General features: G+C 45.4%; 1 protein-coding gene across 1 annotated transcript in view; it reads left to right on the forward strand.

The window, feature by feature from the left end:
* The window catches only part of LOC135558632 (glypican-1-like), a 144011-nt gene that overhangs the window by 29117 nt on the left and 99894 nt on the right, over positions 1 to 15000 (forward strand). The window lies entirely within an intron of this gene.

The following is a 15000-nucleotide window of genomic DNA, read 5'->3' on the forward strand; positions in this document are numbered from 1 at the left end:
ATAGATTTGCCCACCCAAGTCACATCCTGACCTAACCAAATAGAGTGACATAAGTACACACTCTCTAAGTTCCTAACTAGTACTCCCTCCCCTCTAGGAGGACCAAGGTCATCCCCCTCAGTCTGAACCTCCTCACTTCGTTTAGTGGGGTTGTGTATGCCACACCAACCAGCTCTACTCATTTGATTGCGTGCAGTCAATGTGATCTACTCTCCCTCTTTACCTCTCTCTCCATCTCTCTCTCTCGCTCTCTCAATTCCCACCATCCCCTCGTGGCCGTGATCAGTATAATCAAACACATTCACTGTGCATTAAGGTAATGATGAGTTTTGTAGTTGTGTGTTCAATTGAGTGTGTCAATTTAATTACTAGGTAGGTATTGTAGACGAGAATAATTGGAAATGATTTACCTGGCCTAAATCAAGGTGTAAATAAAGAAATACAGAGTACTGCTGCTTGTGTTCCTATAGGGTGATGGATAAGAGGAACAGGTTCAGACAAGCCCTCTGGCACAGACACATATAGACACACAGAACTAGTGCATCCAGACCTGTCTGAATGGCCGCAATTTACGTCTTCAGGGAAGTTGAAAGCAATTGAAAACAATGTAGGTAAATTGAAAGTAATTTTCTTTCATGGGTCAATCTCCTTTTCTTTACCTGCCATCTATCTCTTTCTCTATTCCCCTTTCAATGTGGCACTCTATGTTCTGTTTTCCTCTCTCTCTCTCTCTCTCTCTCTCTCTCTCTCTCTCTCTCTCTCTCTCTCTCTCTCTCTCTCTCTATCTATCTATCTATCCATCTATCCATCTATCTATCTATCTATCTATCTATCTATCTATCTATCTATCTATCTATCTATCTATCTATCTATCTATCTATCTATCTATATATCTATCTATCTATCTATCTCTCACTCTCTCACTCTCACTCTCTCACTCTCTCACTCTCTCACTCTCTCACTCTCTCACTCTCTCACTCTCTGTCTCTGTCTCTGTCTCGATCTCTCTCTCACTCTCTGTCTCTATCTCTCTCTGTCTCTGTCTCTGTCTCTGTCTCTGTCTCTCTGTCTCTGTCTCTGTCTCTCTGTCTCTGTCTGTCAATTCAATTCAATTCAATTCAATGGGCATTATTGGTATGGGAAACATGTGTTAACATTTCCAAAGCAAGTGAGGTAGATAATATACAAAAGTGAAATAAACAACAAAAATGAACAGTAAACATTACACATACAGAAGTTTCAAAAGAATAAAGACATTACAAATGGCATATTATGTATATATACAGTGTTGTAACAATGTACAAATGGTTAAAGTACACAAGGGAAAATAAATAAGCATAAATATGGGTTGTATTTACAATGGTGTTTGTTCTTCACTGGTTGCCCTTTTCTTGTGGCAACAGGTCACAAATCTTGCTGCTGTGATGGCACACTGTGGAATTTCACCCAGTAGATATGGGAGTTTATCAAAATTGGGTTTGTTTTCGAATTCTTTGTGGATCTATGTAATCTGAGGGAAATATGTGTCTCTAATATGGTCATACATTTGGCAGGAGGTTAGGAAGTGCAGCTCAGTTTCCACCTCATTTTGTGGGCAGTGTGCACATAGCCTGCCTTCTCTTGAGAGCCAGGTCTGCCTATGGTGGCCACTCAATAGAAGGCTATGCTCACTGAGTCTGTACACAGTCAAGGATTTTCTTAATCCCCTCCCTCCCTCCCCATCTCTATTTCCATCTCCTCTTCCCTCTCCTGCAGAGTTGTCTCTCATACATATTTTACATATCTAAATAAAAACCGTACTCAACTCAAGCTTTGTGCACAGCTGAATGGCCTGTGTGATTTGGTATCAGTGTGTCAGTGCATGCGTGCGTGTGTGTGTTCGATGTGAATGTGTTGATTTCTACTTCATTTATTTGTATGCCTGTGGGTTCATGTAGTTTGTGTTTGTCCTCTATGTATCTATGTGCCACTTCACATTTGTGTATGCAGTGTGTATGACATAGGAGTAGTGGTAGAGCATCCAGGGAATGTGTGCGTGTGTTTGTGTGCATGTGAGTGCGCATGTACAGTATACTGTATGTGTGTGTCCATGTGTGTGCAGTCATGTGACCCTCACCTCTCTAAGTTCATGAGAATCTCCTAAGCAGTGTTATCAAGAGTATAGCACTCTATGTCTCTCAGCCAGCCCATCCCTTTGGTGTTTGTCTGTGTATTAGAGGCCTTAATTCATAAAAACCTGTCTCTGTAAATTTCTCGCTGCCTCCCTCCTGAGACACATGGAACGAGGGAGGAATGGAGGGAGAGAGAGATGGAGATAGAGAGAGGGTTGCAGCTCGCATTCCTAAGCTTTCTCTCTTTCATGCTCTCCAACTTTCCCTATTTTTTCCTCTCTTTGCCTCTCCCTCTACCCCTCTCTCTACCCCTCTCCCTCTACCCCTCTCTCTCTAACCCTCTCCATCTACCCCTCTCTCTACCCCTCTCCCTCTACCCCTCTCTCTCTAACCCTCTCCCTCTACCCCTCTCTCTACCCCTCTACCCCTCTCTCTCTAACCCTCTCCCTCTACCCCTCTCTCTCTACCCCTCTCCCTCTACCCCTCTCTCTACCCTTCTCCCTCTACCCCTCTCTCTACCCCTTTCTCTCTCTACCCCTCTCTCTCTACCCCCCTCTCCACCCCTCTCTCTCCACCCCTCTCTCTCCAACCCCCCTCTTCACCCCTCTCTCTCAACCCCTCTCTCTCTTCCCCCCCTCTCCACCTCTCTCTCTACCCCTCTCTCTCTACCCCCTCTCCACCCCTCTCTCTCTACCCCTCTCTCTCTTCCCCCCCTCTCCACCCCTCTCCCTCTATCCCTCTCTCTACCCCTCTTTCTCGGTCGGTCTCATTTTCTCATTCTCCACTCACTCTTGTCTTTCACATATTCCCACCATTTCTCTTTCTCTCTTTCCCTTGTTTTTGTCTGTCCCATTCTGTTCATCCTTCCTCTCACAATCCCTCCTCAACCTAGAGCCACAGGGGCCACATCCGGTCTTCAATGAGGTCCAGAGGGCTGCACTGAAAATGTGTTATATTTCCTCACATTCAAAATGTGCAAAAGATACTCCTCCATCCATCATTTTTGGATATTCCTGGACTGTATTTCTACAGGGTTTCATTTAGTGTATTGAAGTATATTAAAATATATATATATTTTTTTGTTTAGCTGTCGGCCCTAGCCCCGAACTCAGGCCCTGTGTGTAGTTAACCGACACCTGTGATTGCTTTACGCCTCGCTTTATGTCTCTCTCAAATGTCAATATGCCTTGTATACTGTTGTTTAGGATAGTTATTATTGTTTTAGTTTACGGTGGAGCATCTAGTCCCACTCTACATGCCTCAGATTTCTCCTTTGTCCCACCTCCCACACATGCGGTGACCTGAACCAGAAAAAACAGCACTTCCAGAGATGCAACCTCTCTTATCATCACTCAGTGCCTGGGCTTACCTCCACTGTACCCGCACCCCACCATACCCCTGTCTGCACATTATGCCCTGAATCTATTCTACCACGCCCAGAAATCTGCTCCTTTTATTCTCTGACCCCAACGCACTAGACGACCAGTTTTCGATAGACTTTAGCCGTACCCTCATCCTACTCCTCCTCTGTTCCTCGGGTGATGTGGAGGTTAACCCAGCCCTGTGTGTCCCTAGGCACTCTCATTTGTTGACTTCTGTAATCGAAAAAGCCTTGGTTTCATGCATGTTAACATCAGAAGCCTCCTCCCTAAGTTTGTTTTACTCACTGCTTTAGCACACTCCGCCAACCCTGATGTGCTTGCCGTGTCTGAATCCTGGCTTAGGAAGACCATCAAAAATTCTGAGATTTCCATGCCCATGGACACCATATGTGAATTGATTGCCCCTCATCTATCTTCAGAGTTCGTTCTGTTTGGTGAACTAAACTGGGATATGCTTAACACCCCGGCAGTCCTACAATATAAGATAGATGCCCTCAATCTCACACAAATCATCAAGGAACCCACCAGGTATAATCCCAAATCCATAAACATGTGCACCCTCATAGATATTATCCTGACCAATTTGCCCTCCAAATACACCTCTGCTGTTTTCAATCAGGATCTCAGCGATCACTGCCTCATTGCCTGCATCCGCTATGGGTCCGCGGTCAAACGACCACCCCTCATCACTGTCAAACGCTCCTTAAAACACTTCTGCGAGCAGGTCTTTCTAATCGACCTGGCCCGGGTATCCTGGAAGGATATTGAAGGATATTGACCTCATCCCGTCATCCCATCAGTCGTGGATGCCTGTTCGTTCTTCAACTACTTATGGGCAGGTGGGACGGTAGCTTTACAGCGAAAGCACACCATGCGATTATCTGAGGACAGCGCCCCGCATACAAAACCATGAAAAACATATTTCAACCAGGCAGGTGCGACACGAAAGTCAGAAACAGTGATATAATAAATGACTTTCCTTTGATGATCTTTTTCTGTTGGCACTCCAAAAAGTCCCAGTTACATCACAAATGGTCCTTTTGTTTGATAATGTCCTTCTTTATATTCATAAAAACTCAGTTTAGCTGGCACGCTTCAGTCAATAATCCACCCAGTTTCCCCCCATCAAAATGCATACAACATGAATCCCAAACGTTACTTATAAACTTTTCCAAACAAGTCAAACAAAGTTTATAATCAAACTTTAGGTACCCTAATACGTAAATAAACGAATTGTTATTGTCTTTACCAGAGAAAAATACCAAAGAACGCCCTCTCATTCAAGTGCTTGGAAAATGGGATCCACCTAGAAAAACTACCATTTCTGGCTCATTTTTCCAAAAACCAGCCTGAAATTCTTTCTAAAGACTGTTGACATCTAGTGGAAGCCCTAGAAACTGCAATCTGGGAGGACTTTGCCTTATAATAATGTGACAGTCATTGAAAATAGTGGTAGGCTGAATTTCTTTTGGGGGGGGATGGTGTGTACTCTGGGTTTCACATGCCATATCAGTTCTGTTATACTCAGATACATTATTAGAACTGTTTTAGAAACTTTAGAGTGTTTTCCATCCAAAAATGCATATCCTAGCTTCTGGGCCTGAGTAACAGGCAGTTTACTTTGGGCACGCTTTTCATCCGGACTTGAGAATACTACCCAAGAAAGGTTAAAAGTAATTTCCTCACCATCTTAAATAAGCATGCCCCTTTCAAAAAATGTAGAACTAAGAACAGATATAGCCCTTGGTTCACTCCAGACCTGACTGCCCTTGACCAGCACAAAAACATCCTGTGGCGGACTGCGATTGCATCGAATAGTCCCCGCGATATGCAACTGTTCAGGGAAGTCAGGAACCACTACACGCAGTCAGCTAGGAAAGCAAAGGCTAGCTTTTTCAAACAGAAATTCGCATCCTGTAGCTCTAACTCCATGGAGAACAAGAGCACCTCCTCCCAGCTGCCTACTGCTCTGAGGCTAAGTAACACGGTCACCACCGATAAATCCATGATAATTGAACATTTCAATAAGCATTTCTCTACTGCTGGCCATGCTTTCCTCCTGGCTACCCCAACCTCGGCCAACAGCTCCGCCCTCCCCTGCAGCTACTTGCCCAAGCCTCCCCAGCTTGTCCTTCACCCAAATCCAGATAGCAGATATTCTGAAAGAGCTGCAAAACCTGGACCCGTACAAATCAGCTGGGCTAGACAATCTGGACCCTCTCTTTCTAAAACTATACGCCGCCATTGTTGCTACCCCTATTATCGGTCTGTTCAACCTCTCTTTCGTATTGTCCAAGATTCCTAAATATTGGAAAGCTGCCACAGTCATCTCCCTCTTCAAAGGGGGGGACACTCTAGACCCAACCTGTTCTAGACCTATTTCCATCCTACCCTGCCTCTCTTATGTGTTCGAAAGACAAGTCAATAAACAGATCACTGACCATTTCGAATCACACCGTACCTTCTCCGCTGTGCAATCCGGTTTCCGAGCTGGACATGGGTGCACCTCAGCCACGCTCAAGGTACTAAACGATATCATAACCGCCATTGTTAAAAAAACAGTACTTTGCAGCCGTCTTCATCGACCTGGCGATGACTTTCGACTCTGTCAATCACAGCATTCTTATCGGCAGACTCAATAGCCTTGGTTTCTCAAATGACTGCCTCGCCTGGTTCACCAGGAGTTCAGTGTGTCAAATCGAAAGGCATGTTGTCCGGACTACTGGCAGTCTCTATGGGGGTACCACAGGGTTCAATTCTCGGGCAGACTCTTTTATCTGTATATATCAATGATGTCTCTCTTGCTGCGGGGGATTCCCTGATCCACCTCTACGCAGACGACACCATTCTGTATACATATGGCCCTTCTTTGAACACTGTGTTAACTAACCTCCAAATGAGCTTCAATGAAATACAACACTCCTTCCATGTCCTCCAACTGCTTTTAAACACTAGTAAAACCAAATGCATGCTTTTCAACCGTTTTCTGCCCACACCCGCCCACCCTACTAGCATCACTAACCTGGACGGTTCTGACCTAGAATATGTGGACAACTACAAATACCTAAGTGTCTAGCTAGACGGCAAACTCTCCTTCCAGACACATATTAAACATCTCCAATCCAAAATCAAATCTAGAATCGGTTTTCTATTTCGCAACAAAGCCTCCTTCACTCACGCCGCCAAACTTACCCTAGTTAAACTGACTATCCTACAGATCTTCGACTTCGGCGATGTCATCTACAAAATAGCTTCCAATACTCTACTCAGCAAACTGGGTGCAGTCTATCACAGTGCCATCCGTTTTGTCACCAAAGCCCCTTATACCTACCACCACTGCGACCTGTATGTTCTAGTCGGCTGGCCCTCGCTACATATTCGTCGCCAGACCCACTGGCTCCAGGTCATCTATCATCTCCAGGTCATCTTTGTTAGGTAAAGCTCCGCCTTATCTCAGCTCACTGTTCACGATAACAACACCCTTCTGTAGCACGCGCTCCAGCAGGTATATCTCACTGGTCATCCACAAAGTAAACACCTCCTTTGGCCGCCTTTCCTTCCAGTTCTCTGCTGCCAGTGACTGGAACGAATTGCATAAGTTGGAGACTTAAATTTCCCTCAATAACATTAACGTCAGCTATCTGAGCAGCTAACCAATCGCTGCAGCTATACACAGTCCATCTGTAAATAGCCCATCCAATCTACCTACCTCATCCCCATATTGTTTTTATTTACTTTTCTTCTCTTTTGCACACCAGTATCTCTACTTGCACATCATCATCTGCTCATGTATCACTCCAGTGTTAATCTGCTAAATTGTAATTACTTCGCTACTATGGCCTATTTATTGCCTACCTCGTCATGCCATTTGCATACTCTGTATATAGACTTTCTTTTTTTCTATTGTGTTATTGACTGTATGCTTGTTTTTTCCATGTGTAACTCTGTGTTGATGTTTGTGTCGCACTGCTTTGCTTTATCTTGGCCAAGTCGCAGTTGTAAATGAGAACTTGTTCTCAACTAGCCTACCTGGTTAAATAAAGGTGGAATAACTAAAAATAAAAAATAGAAATGTGAGTATATTACTCAGGTTTTTTATTTTTTATTTCACTTCACCAATTTGTGCTATTTTGTGTATGTCCATTACATGAAATGCAAATAAAAATCAATTTACATTACAGGTTGTAATGCAACAAAATAGGATTAATGCCAAGGGGCATGAAAACCTTTGCAAGGCCCTGTATGTGTGTTTGTCTACCTCTTGTGTGTTTTTGTGCCTTTGTAGCGAGTGTGTATAAATCTCCCCTCCTCCTCTTCCTCTGACTATAAACCAGTGCTGTCCCTGTCCCTGTCCCAACACCAAAACCCAACCCAGCAGCCCACCACCACAAGCCAACCCATCAGCCCAACACCACAAGCCAACCCAGCAGCCCAACAACACAAGCCAACCCAGCAACCCAACACCCCAACACCACAAGCCAACCCAGCAGTCCAACACCCCAACACCACAAGCCAACCCAGGAGCCCAATACCCCAACACCACAAGCCAACCCAGCAGCCCAATACACCAACACCACAAGCCAACCCAGGAGCCCAATACCCCAACACCACAAGCCAACCCAGCAGCCCAATACCCCAACACCACAAGCCAACCCAGCAGCCCAATACCCCAACACCACAAGCCAACCCAGCAGCCCAATACCCCAACCCCCAAGCCAACCCAGCAGCCCAATACCCCAACACCACAAGCCAACCCAGCAGCCCAATACCCCAACACCACAAGCCAACACAGCAGCCGAACACCCCAACACCACAACCCAGCCCAGCAGCCCAACACCACAAGCCAACCCAACAACCCTGGCCTGATGACATCACTCAGATAAATTGATTCTGGTCTCATGGATGGCTGGGTCTGGAAAATCACCTCCTTGTCTTTTTTACTTCCTTCCACCCTGTTCTTATCAAAAGTTTGAAGAGGGTTCTCTTCACCAACGGCTGATATCTCATCAAGAAGAGAAGCCTCTTCAAACTTTTTTATCCTCTCTCTATCCTTCTCCCTCTCTCTCACACCCTTCCATCTCTCTCTCTCTATTGTTCTCTCTCTCTCTCGCTCTCTCTCTCGGTCTCTCCCTCTCTTGGCTTTGTTCACTTGATTAAGCCCAGCTGTCACACTCATCCCGCCCGTTCTTGTTGCATTCTTACATAAATAGTCTGTGGTTCTTATGCTCCTAGAACTTGATTTGGCCTGATATCACTCTCTCTTTTTTATGCATTGGACACACAGCTCATTTCCTCTCCAATGACTGCGCCGCAGGGCCAGCCAGTGTGTGTGTGTGTGTGGGGGGGGGGGGGGGGGGGGGGGGGGTACTCCAGCTGTTAAATTCAAATCAAGCACATCCTCTTTTTCAAACACATCTCCTCCCTCCGTTGCTTCTCCCTGAATTGATTATTATCTTTCAGATTTTGGCAGTCCGGTAAAATCAAACACTTATTAAAGGATTGGTATGGGTGGCACTTCTGCTGCTAGCGCAGTGTTTTGCCTGTCTCAAATCTTTTAGGCAGTGAGGTGTGTGTGTTTGTGTGTGTGCAATATCCTGTCTCTCCCTCCTCTCTCTCTCCACTTTCCCACCTCCACAGAGGATATTGAAGCATAGATATGCATCAATGGTGTTCGCATATAAAGTGCATTCAGAAAGTATTCAGACACTTTCACTTTTTCCACATCTTGTTACTTTACAGCCTTATTCTAAAATGGATTACATTTATTTTTAAACTCATCAATCTATACACAATAACCCATAATGATAAAGGGAAACAGGTTTTTAGAAATCTTTGCATCCTTGAGATGTTTCTACAACTGGATTGGAGTTCACCTGAGGTAAATTCAATTGATTGGACATGATTTAGAAAGGCACACGCCTGTCTATATAAGGTCCCTGTAACGATTGTTGTCGGGAGAAGGAGAAGAGGACCAAAGTGCAGCGTGGTACGTATTCATAATAATTTTAATAAAGATGAATACTGAACAAAAACAACAAACCGACAAACGAACAGTTCTGTAAAGGTGCAACAAAAACACTAAACAGAAAATAACTACCCACAAACCATAGTGGGAAAACAGGCAGCCTAAGTATGGTTCTCAATCAGAGACAACGGTTGCCAGCTGCCTCTGATTGGGAACCATACCAGGCCAAACACATAGAAATAGAAAACATAGAACACAAAACATAGAATGCCCACCCCAACTCACGGCCTGACCAAACTAAAATACAGACATGTCAGAGCAAAAACCAAGCCATGAGGTCGAAGGAATTGTCCTTAGTGCTCCGAGACAGGATTGTGTTGAGGCACAGATCTGAGGAAGGGTACCAAAAAATGTCTGCAGCATTGAAGGGCCCCATGAAACACAATGGCCTCCATCATTCTTAAATGGAACAAGTTTGGAACCACCAAGACTCCTAGAGCCGGCTGCCCAGCCAAACTGGGCAATTGGGGGAGAAGGGCTTTGGTCGGGGAGGTGACTAAGTACCCGATGGTCAATCTGACAGAGCTCCAGAGTTCCTCTGTGGAGATGGAAGAACCTTCCAGAAGGACAACCATCTCTGCAGCACTCCATCAATCAGGCCTTTATGGTATATTGGACAGACGGAAGCCACTCCTCAGTAAAAAGCCCAAGAAAGCCTGCTTGGAGTTTGCCAAAAGGCACCTAAAGGATTCTCAGACCATAAGAAACAAGATTCTCTGGTCTGATGAAACCAAGATATTTGGCTTGAATGCCAAGCGTCATGTCTAGAGGAAACCAGGCACTGCTCATCCATCCTTACGGTAAAGCATGGGTGTGGCAGGAACATGCTGTGGGGATATTTTTCAGCGGCTAGTCACTGGGAGACTAGTCAGGATTGAGGGAAAAATGAATGGAGCAAAGTACAGAGAGGTCCTTGATGAAAATCTGCTCCAAAGCGCTCAGGACCTCAGACTGGGGTGAAGGTTCACCTTCCAACAGGACAACAACCCTAAGTTCACAGCCAAGACAATGCAGGAGTGGCTTTGGGACAAGTCTTTGAATGTCCTTGAGAGGCCCAGCCAGAGCCGATCAAACATCTCTGGAGAGATCTGAAAATAGCTTTGCAGCGACGCTCCCCATCCAACCTGACTGAGCTTGAGACAATCTGCAGAGAAGAATGGGAGAAACTCCCCAAATACAGGTGTGCCAAGGTTGTAGCGTCATACCCAAGAAGAATCGAGGTTGTAATTGCTGCCAAAGGTGCTTCAACAAAGTACTGAGTAAAGGATCCTAATACTTATGTAAATGTTATATTTCCATGTTTTATTTTTTTAAATTTGCAAACATTTTTAAAAAAATTATTCAATTGTTTTTTTCCCCTCATCAATCTACACACCTTACCCCATAATGAGAAAGCAAAAAGGCAGTCAGTCAGGCAGGCGGGCAGGCAGGCCAACTCTAAACCACATCCCGGCTCAACCCTAACACTAGACATTATTCTATCCCTAGCCCTCCATATCTTGGCTCAGCTCTTGGAGTTAGAGTTAAGCTGGGGGATGTGGGCAAGAAGTTAGGGTTTATGCAAGATGTAGAGATGAAGCAAGGGTTAGGGTTGAGCCAGGAGTTGATATGAAGCTAGGTTTAGGCTTGAGGCTAGGTTTAGGGTTGAGCCGGGAGTTGATATGAAGCTAGGTTTAGGATGGTGGCTAGGTTTAGGATTGAGGCTAGGTTTAGGGTTGAGGCTAGGTTTAGGGTTGAGCCGGGAGTTGATATGAAGCTAGGTTTAGGCTTGAGGCTAGGTTTAGGGTTGAGCCGGGAGTTGATATGAAGCTAGGTTTAGGCTTGAGGCAAGGTTTAGGGTTGAGCCGGGAGTTGATATGAAGCTAGGTTTAGGATTGAGGCTTGGGTTAGGGTTGAGCCGGGAGTTGATATGAAGCTAGGTTTAGGATTGAGGCTAGGGTTAGGGTTGAGGCTAGGTTTAGGGTTGAGCCGGGAGTTGATATGAAGCTAGGTTTAGGATTGAGGCTAGGTTTAGGGTTGAGGCTAGGTTTAGGGTTGAGCTGGAATGTGGACATGAAGCTAGGTTTAGGGTTGAGCTGGGAGGGGACATGAAGCCAAGTTTAGGGGTAGAACCTCAAACCTAGACATAAGCCTAACCTTAATCCAATGAACAATTCATGAATGTGCCCCTCCTCCCACTACTTGTCTGTCTGTCTGTCTGTCTGTCTGTCTGTCTGTCTGTCTGTCTGTCTGTCTGTCTGTCTGTCTGTCTGTCTGTCTGTCTGTCTGTCTGTCTGTCTGTCTGTCTGTCTGTCTGTCTGTCTGTCTTGTCTGTTGGCTTGTCGGTGGGAGAGAGGAGGGAGAGAAAGGGAGGTTGAGAGGAGGGAGAGAGAGATGAGAAGAGGGGATGCAAGGAAAGAAGGAGAGAGAGAACGGAGGCAGAGTAGGGAGAGAGAGAACAGAGAGAGTGAGGGAAGAGGAGAGAGGGAGAGGGTGAAGGAGGGAGGGAAAGAAAGAAAGAGAGAATGGTGGGGACAGATGGAGAGAGAGAGAAGGGGGATAGTGCTGGAGGGAGGAGAAGAGGTGGGAGAGAGAGCTGGTGAAAGAGGGGAACAAGGGTGGAGGGGGTGAAAGAAGGGGGAGGGAGAGAGAGAAAGAGACACACATACGATAAAGGAGAAAAACATCAACCCTGTGACTCATCTTTTCCCATTGCAATGTATTGAGAAAAACATACTGTGATATTTTACATTTTTGCCAAAAACGTGCCAGGATGACGTTTTCCTATAGTATCATGTTGGTTGTACCCTGGTGTTCCTGATCAGGAACTCCTGGCCCTAGTCTGAGCCTACTGTTCCTGTGAACAGTCCATAGAGCCTGAACCTAAACCATTGGCTGCTGTCTTTACCATTTACAATACAGTGATTGGTGATGATTACCATTTGCTGCTTTATCCCATAGTGACTGCTTCTCATTGAGTCTCTGGGTGGGTGTGATCAGCATGCGAATGCCGCAGTGTTGTAGACTAGAGCATGAGGCTGATAACTCAGAGAGCCCTTCAATAAGTAGGACACTGCTGTAAAGTGATGCCAAACCAAACCACTCCAGACATCTAGTGAAGGTACTTTCAACGACGAACAAGAAAACCTCTTTTACCTCTCTCTCTCTCTCTCTCTCTCTCTCTCTCTCTCTCTCTCTCTCTCTCTCTCTCTCTCCCTACGTCTTTTCACCAATACTTTCTTTAAAAGCACTGTCTCTCTTCTCTTTCCCTCTCCATCTGTCCACTCTGGTTTCTTAACTGTTTGTAACAGACACAAGTGCTTATTCTATGTGACGGCCTCAGAGTCTCTGTCGACTGCGTCTGACAAAAGACACGCCACATCCACTGTTAGGAGCAAGAGTGTTGAACGCCACCCTAATGCTGCCTCTTCTCACTGTAGGCTTCAATGTGAAGAGACGTCTCGTGGGAACACAGAGCCTAATGCATTATTATAGAACTATAAATATAGATACAGCCCCTAGACGACGCTTAGACACTCTCTGCTGTATGCTGCTGCCTGTAGATAATGATTATTTCACAGCCCAGACCGATGTTCAATGCTCTTCAGTGCTGTCTTGGGCCCACTTTGGCTACTTCCCTCTGTCTCTCTCTCTGTGTGTGTGTGTGTGTGTGTGTGTGTGTGTGTGTGTGTGTGTGTGTGTGTGTGTGTGTGTGTGTGTGTGTGTGTGTGTGTGTGTGTGTGTGTGTGTGTGTGTGTGTGTGTGTGTGTGTGTGTGTGTGTGTGTGTGTGTGTGTGTGTGTGTGTGTGTGTGTGTGTGTGTGTGTGTGTGTGAGAGAGAGAGTGCGATAAAGGGAGAGAGCGATAAAGGGAGAGGGGGAGAGTCTCTGGAGTTTTCACTGAACTATCCAGTGTCTGATTATTCTCAAAGTTGGATGGGAATGGAAATTGGTTAGTGTTTTTCTAGACTGCCCCAAGGGGATGTATAAAGTTTGTTATATACAGTAGTACTATACACTGAGTATACACAATATTATTCTGCTATTTCCATGACATAGACAGACCAGGTGAATCCAGGTGAAAGCTACAGTATGATGCTTATTGATGTCACTTGTTTAAACCATTTCAATCAGTGTAGATGAAAGGGAGGAGACATTAAAACCTCTTAAAAGGATCGGACCCTTTTTTTCAATATCTGCCTGAAATGACAAACCCAAATCTAACTGCCTCTAGCTCAGGACCTGAAGCAAGGATATGCATATTCTTGATGCCATTTGAAAGGAAACACTGAAGTTTGGGGAGGGGTTATGAATGTGTTTATATGTGATTTGAGTTATGTTGTTGTAGTACATATTTGACAGGAAGTTAAGGGTCCTCAGGGTCGTTCCCGTCCCAGTAGCTAATTCTACTTAAGAAGAGGAAACAAGGAACGAAAACACACACACATAAACAAACACACAGTGGGTGGGTGAAACAGCCAGACTCAGTCCATCCAGTGTTTACCAACATATTAGACGCTCCATTTCCTAATTGAATTTTCCTGGGAACGCCACGGCTATTATCTGTCTCTAAACACAAACTATACCCCCCGTAGACAGATAGACAGACGTGAATACACACACACACACACACACCCTAACACACACACACACTATCCCACTCCCCATGCCGGTCTTCCTACCTCATCTAGTGGGAAGCAGCAACATTAATTTCGATGGCTAAGTGTTCTTTTATTGGGGCTTGTGGACACAAATGGATGGCTTGTTGGGTTGTAATGAGGTTTTAATGAGAAAATCCTGTTTGTGTATGTGTTTGTTTGTGTATGTCTGTGGATGGGGTCAAGAGTGACTCATCCTCTCTGTGCTCCCAGAGGTCCTGAGGTAGAGATGAGCTGTCGTGTCACATGGTTCTATAGCAAACTGACCCTGTCATGTTTTGAAACCTTTTCATCCATCCATCCATCCATCCATTCATCGCTCTCTCTTTCTATCTCTATGTTTCTCTCTCTCTCTATGGATCCTGCGCGCGCGTGTGTGTCTGTGTGTGCATGCGTATCCGTGTGTGTGTATTGTAAGCACATACTGTGCTCTCCCTTCTTTGACTCCGCCCTCCTACTGAGTACATCATGTCTACTCTCTAATGAAATGTGTCCTTTCTGTAAAGAGACAGTCAGTGCTGCTGTAAAGGAACCTGGCCTCCTCCACAGGAGGAGCCAAGCCATCTGTCTTGGCTTGGATGGTGTAGTAGTTAAAGGACGAGCTCTGTTACAGTGATACAGTGGTGTAGAGCTGCCGGGGGGGAAAGGAACAGGTCCCTGTGATGGTTGTACTATTAATGAGACTGTCCATGGGTTCTGAAAGTTAAGGGAAGCTGTGTTCTTTTTACTGAGGGAGTCTGTGAAGATCTTTCTCTCTCTCCTTTTTGTCTCTCTCTTTTCCCCCCTCCCCTCCCGATCCCGTCTCCTCTCTCCTTCTCTCAGTCTGATCTCCAGCCCTTCTCTCAGC

Source organism: Oncorhynchus masou, chromosome 17 (genome assembly GCF_036934945.1).
Source record: "Oncorhynchus masou masou isolate Uvic2021 chromosome 17, UVic_Omas_1.1, whole genome shotgun sequence".
NCBI classification, from domain to species: domain Eukaryota; kingdom Metazoa; phylum Chordata; class Actinopteri; order Salmoniformes; family Salmonidae; genus Oncorhynchus; species Oncorhynchus masou.